This window comes from Triplophysa dalaica, chromosome 13, assembly GCF_015846415.1.
Source record: "Triplophysa dalaica isolate WHDGS20190420 chromosome 13, ASM1584641v1, whole genome shotgun sequence".
NCBI lineage: Eukaryota > Metazoa > Chordata > Actinopteri > Cypriniformes > Nemacheilidae > Triplophysa > Triplophysa dalaica.
In genome coordinates, this window is record NC_079554.1 from 6,375,253 (window position 1) to 6,381,619 (window position 6,367).

Below are 6,367 nucleotides of genomic sequence, written 5' to 3' on the forward strand. Positions count from 1 at the left end.
CCATTCGTCTCTCCCCCTCGAACGTCTTTTGTTGGCTTTTATACTCTTCACGCCAATCACTGGAATTACAGACAGGTGTTTACAATTTGTCTCTGATCTACTTACCTCCCGTCGATTTCCTCTCTCTCTCTCTCTAGATTCCGCTAGGCCACGCCCCCCTTGCCACATACCCCCACCGCCCGACTCAGGCCGGGGCCCCATCCGGCCTGCAGCTTCCCCCCCCCTCCTGGAGAGGAAGTCAGCCACCACCATTTGGGTCCCCGGTCTGTGGACCACCCGGAATTTGAAGGGTTGTAATGCCAGGTACCAACGGGTGATCCGCGCGTTGGTATCTTTCATGCGGTGGAGCCATTGGAGGGGTGCGTGGTCCGAACAGAGGGTGAACTCCCGTCCCAGGAGGTAATAGCGGAGGGTAAGGACGGCCCACCGGATCGCCAAGCATTCCTTCTCAATGGTGCTGTACATCGTCTCTCTTCTCGAGAGTTTACGACTGATGTACAGCACCGGCCGCTCCGCCCCCTCCACCTCCTGAGACAGGACCGCTCCTAGCCCCCTGTCCGATGCGTCTGTCTGTACAAGAAAAGGGAGAGAGAAATCAGGAGAGTGTAATAACGGGCCACCACACAGAGCCGCCTTAACCTGGGTGAAAGCCCGCTGGCACAGCTCCGACCATTGGACGGGATCTGGTGCTTCCTTTTTAGTGAGGTCCGTCAGGGGGCTGGTGAGGGTTGAATAGTCCGGAACAAACCTTCTGTAATAACCTGCCAGCCCCAGGAATTGCCTCACCTCCTTTTTGGTCTTGGGACTCGGAGAGGTTGCAATTGCTGCTGTTTTATCAATTTGGGGACGCACCTGTCCGTGACCCAAGTGGAAGCCCAGATACCTAACCTCCACTCGCCCAATAGCTGGGTTTCAGTCACGTGATTATGATGACGCTCGAAGGCGGGGCGATTTCAGATGGAGGGCAGGAAGTAAATATGGAGAATACATCTATGGAGGAAACCGTTGCGGAGAGTCCGTATTGTATGAAATTAGGACCAGTTTCAAGCAAAATATACAAGGAGTTAGTAAACAGATATGTTGGTCGTGACCCGTTACTCGTGAAGATGATTGAGCTTTTATGTCGAACTTGAAGGTTTGCCAACAGTGGATGCTGTTGACATCGCCAACTATCTATCATTTTGACTATTGTTATAAGTGTGGTCTTTGTAAGTTCTGGCTGTTGTTTAATATAAATGCAAACATTAAATGCCATTGAGAAGACAGAATTATAAATGGTGGTTTATTTACAATATTAGATTTTTCAACAATTGTTATAATAAGAACATGGTGTGCAATAACAGATTAGATTCCATTTCATTACATATAATACATATAGCCAGTACAATTGGACTAGTCACTAGCCCTCGTCACTAGTTTTACACAAGTGTAATACTTTTATCCACTGGTCACTAGTCACGCTGCTTCGGTTCGGAACTTTCGGCTGTCTGTGTCAGATCCTGGCTCTCATCCGTCTGTTGGAGATCCAACATAGCCTCTGCACATTTCGACCGTCTTTGTTGGTCTTCCTTGAGCGTCATCCTCTGCTCTCGTTTGAGAGATGCCTCTGATTTGGGTTTAGTTTTTGGGGACCTTAGGTTGACCGTCGGAGCCCAATCTACCGACTCAACGTCACCCAAAGCGCTAGGGCAGTCAAAAAAGCCCAAATGAACTGCATATTAGACTACCGTTAACTTTATAATAATTACTAAGTAAAGAGCATTTAAAGAAAACCGAATGCTATATAAACACAGACACAAAAAACAATTTGGCTATATAACATAACCTCCGACGAAGTGGTCGCTGCACACACGGGCATTAACAGACTCTGCTCCTCCCGACCGCAGAAGTTCGTTAAAAATCCACTTTTTACGGCGTTGTTCTGTGAACTTTTTACATTTCTCACATTTATGAGTGACAATCTTTGGTACTCTGTAAAATCCTTTTCTCTGTTTGAACGATTGGAGCAGCCGTAAACTACACAAAACATTGGCATTTTTTCAGACGGCACTGGCAGATCCTCAACTATTTTACTTCCTGCCCTCCATCTGAATTTCGCGCTCTCACGATGCAGCATCGTGACGTCACGTGAAACCAACCTATTGCACACTTCTTCGGGTTAGCCGTGAGCCCTGCTCCTCTCAGCGAACCCAACACCGCACCTAGGTGCCGCATATGTCGCTGCCAGTCATTACTATAAATGACAATGTCATCCAGATAAGCAGCGGCATATGCCGCATGTGGACGTAGGATACGGTCCATGAGACGCTGAAAGGTAGCAGGGGCCCCGAATAAGCCGAAAGGAAGTGTGACAAATTGGTGTAATCCGAACGGCGTCGTGAAAGCTGTTTTTTCCTTGGATAAAGGAGATAAGGGGATCTGCCAGTATCCCTTTGTCAAATCCAATGTCGAATAAAAGCGAGCCGTACCTAGCCGATCAAGCAGTTCGTCAATCCGCGGCATTGGATATGTATCGAACTTCGACACAGCATTCACCTTGCGATAGTCCACACAGATCCGGACCGAGCCGTCGGTTTTGGGAACCAAAACTATCGGGCTGGCTCAGTCACTGTTGGACTCCTCTATTACCCCCATATCTAGCATGGCCTCTAATTCTTCCTGAACTACTTTTTTCTTGTGTTCAGGTAAATGATACGGTCGGCCACGTACAACCACCCCCGGTGTGGTCTCAATATGATGTTCTATGAGTGTAGTGAGGCCAGGCAGAGACGAGAACACATCGGCAAAACGAGCCTGCAACCTGGCAACGTCAGAGGTCTGGGACGGCGAAAGATGATCCCCCCCCGGGGGCAGAGTGTTCGATTGGGTTTTCCTTCCCACCTCTGGTCCGAGATCATCCTCCCTTCCCACTACTGTCGCCAGCATCACCGTGTCCGCCTCACTCCATTTTTTAAGGAGGTTGAGGTGATATAATTGATGTGTGTCGCCTCTGTCTGATCTCACCACCTCATAATTGAGATCCCCCACTCGTCGTGTAACCACAAAGGGTCCTTGCCACTTGGCGAGTAATTTTGAGCTGGACGTTGGGAGTAATACAAGAACTTTCTCTCCCGGTGTAAATTGACGTAATCTGGTACCCTTATTATATTGCCGGCTTTGTCTGTCCTGGGCCTGTAACAAATTCTCCATAGAGAGCCGCCCCAAGGTGTGGAGTTTTGTTCTCAGGTCCATTACATACTGGATTTCGTTTTTACTAGCGGTAGGTCCGTCCTCCCAAGTTTCTCTTAGTACATCCAGCACCCCACGGGGCTGACGTCCATAGAGCAACTCGAAAGGGGAAAACCCTGTGGAGGCTTGGGGGACCTCGCGCACAGCAAACAACAAGGGTTCCAGCCATTTATCCCAATTTTTGGCGTCCTCGTGAACGAACTTTCGGATCATGGTTTTTAAAGTGCGGTTAAAACGTTCGACCAGTCCGTCCGTTTGTGGGTGATAGACGCTGGTCCGAATCGTTTTCACCCCCAACAACCCGTATAGTTCGCGGATTGTCCGTGACATGAACGTCGTGCCTTGATCCGTGAGAATCTCTTTCGGGATTCCCACGCGGGAGATCAATGAGAACAGTGCGTCCGCCACGCTTTTAGAGGAAATATTACGGAGCGCCACTGCCTCGGGGTATCGGGTTGCATAGTCCACAATGACCAATGCAAATCGATGCCCTCGTGCAGAACGCTCTAATGGCCCGACCAGGTCCATACCAATTCGTTCGAAGGGGACCTGGATTAAGGGAAGCGGGCACAATGGTGCTTTTGGAGTGGCCGGTGGGTTTACCAACTGACATTCACGACATGCGGCACACCATCTGCGCACATTCTCGTGGATGCCCGGCCAAAAGAAACGGGCCATTAAGCGATTCAGTGTCGCGGTATGTCCTAAGTGCCCTGCCATCGGATTAGCATGAGCCGCCTGAAAAAGCATTTCCCGGCGGCTCTTTGGAATGACCAATTGTGTTGTATTCTTCTTTGACTGAGTGTCTTGGGCCACTCGATACAACCTGTCTTTTATTATAGCAAAATATGGATAGGTAAGCGGCTGTGTTGGTTGGAGAGACTGTCCGTCAATCATGCGGACCTGCTCAAACGCATTTTTGAGTGATTCATCTCGCGACTGATCCAGGGGAAAATCATTGCAGGATGAGAGAATTCATCTCTCAATCGTGCTTCGTTCCCCTGAATCTGTCGTTGAGGGTCCCGGCTCTGCCTCTCCAAACTGCGCAACCGCTCCCATCCGCCCATGTTTATCCCCAGAGACATCCGCACATAAATACCCTAATAACACACTAAAATCCGGCCAATTCGTCCCCAAAATTAGCGGATGTCGGAGGTGTGAGTTAACAGCTACCTCAACTGTATGCTTTTTCCCCCTAAATTTAATTACCAGGGCGACTAAGGGATAACTCACCACCTCCCCGTGCACACACCTTACCTTAACCTCGCGGCCCGTATCCAATGCCGTAGTTTGAATCACGCCTGGGTGGATCGAGGTTTGGTTGCAGCCTGAATCCACCAAGGCCTGATAAGTACCCCCTCAATACTCACAGGTATTTGGTACCACCCAGCCTGATCGGGGGCAGTCCGCGGGGCGTCGGGGATCCGGATCATCGCTCCAATCTCCATAACCGGACATGACCGGATGAAATGATCCGGGTCCCCGCACCGCCAACAGACCGGCCCAGGCCGACCCACTGCTCCGGTGGTCGGAAGTAGGCCAGGGGATTGGCGAGAAGAGGAGGGTGTAGACAACCGGGAGAGCTCTCTCCCGCTGGTCATTCCCCCACGCTGGAGGTTGGCCCCGAAGTTAGGCAAGAATCGGGGCGATGGGCTGCCTCGATCCTGGGCAGCTGTCTGCGGTACCAGACGGGACCTGGGAGAGGAAACAGAAAGGGAAGGGGGAAGAACCGATACCTTGGATCCTCCGACCCCACAGCACGACGCCATGTGATCCTCCGCCAACTGGATGGCCTGGGTCAGCGATGTCAGCCGGTGACAGTGAACCCACTGAGCAGTTCCTGCGGGCAGTCTTCCCACAAACTGTTCCAGCGTCACCTTCTCCACCGTATTGTCGACATCACTGTCCTTGTCAACTAGCGGCGGCTTTCTCCTTCAATCCCGGGTTTCGGCACCAGTGTAAACAAGGTTCTTTGTAAGGAAAGAAGGAGATGAGGTCGGATTGGCTGAATCAGGTTTTTATTCAGCTCTTCAACAAAACATAAAGCAAAAGTAAATAATATGTAATTTATGGCCTCCTGGCACATAAGTAATTCACGTCGCGACTCTTGTCTCTGTCTCGAACGTGTCTGCTGCTCGTCCATTCGTCTCTCCCCCTCGAACGTCTTTTGTTGGCTTTTATACTCTTCTCGCCAATCACTGGAATTACAGACAGGTGTTTACAATTTGTCTCTGACCTACTTACCTCCCGTCGATTTCCTCTCTCTCTCTCTCTAGATTCCGCTAGGCCACGCCCCCCTTGCCACAATGTGTGTGTGTAGCGTTTGCATGTGGGTATGTCTGTCTTATGTGTTTTCACCTTTTTCCTGGTTTTAAAGGTTTATGTGTCCGTCCGTCTGTGTGTGTGTCTATGACAATGTGTGTAAACATGTGTGTGTGGACCGTTTGTATGTGGGTATGTCTGTCTTCTGTGTTTTCACCTTTTCTTGTTTTTACAGGTATATGACCTTAGTTGTTTTGCTTATAGTCAATATGTCTCATGTACAGCTGCTTTGTAACAATGGAAATTGTGAAAAAGCGCTATATAAATAAATTAAAGTTGAGCAATACTACTGTATAGGCACTCATGATTAATATGAGATTAGCAGAAACTGCCTGTGATATGCAATCTCTAATGTTTTTGATGAAAGATAATGAGTGGACATCAATTCATGACCTGCACAGATACAGTATTATTAAGAATTTACCATTTTGATTTCATTGTGACACATACCCCTTGACATGAGAGCAATCTTGACATTTTTTTTCGAAAAATTTTGTAGATTAAAAAATCATTTGTTAGAGACAGCTGTTTGTTTTCCGTTTAATAGCCATATTCCATCCAAAATATGACCTCCTATAACCTGTTCTCCATAGTAACATTAGGTCTGCAATCAACATAATGGCTTGTCCTAAAATCCCCTAGTCCTGGCACAGCAATGATTATACCACCTGCAATCTCTGTAGCGACTCGGGTGAGCAGGGCTTCCCCCTGAGCCCGAGACAATGGCACCTGATGCATTTGATGAGCACTAGGACCCAGAGAGCCTGCATTTTTTTTCCAGGGGTTGCCTAAGCCTCAGTGCACACCCCTGCCTTGG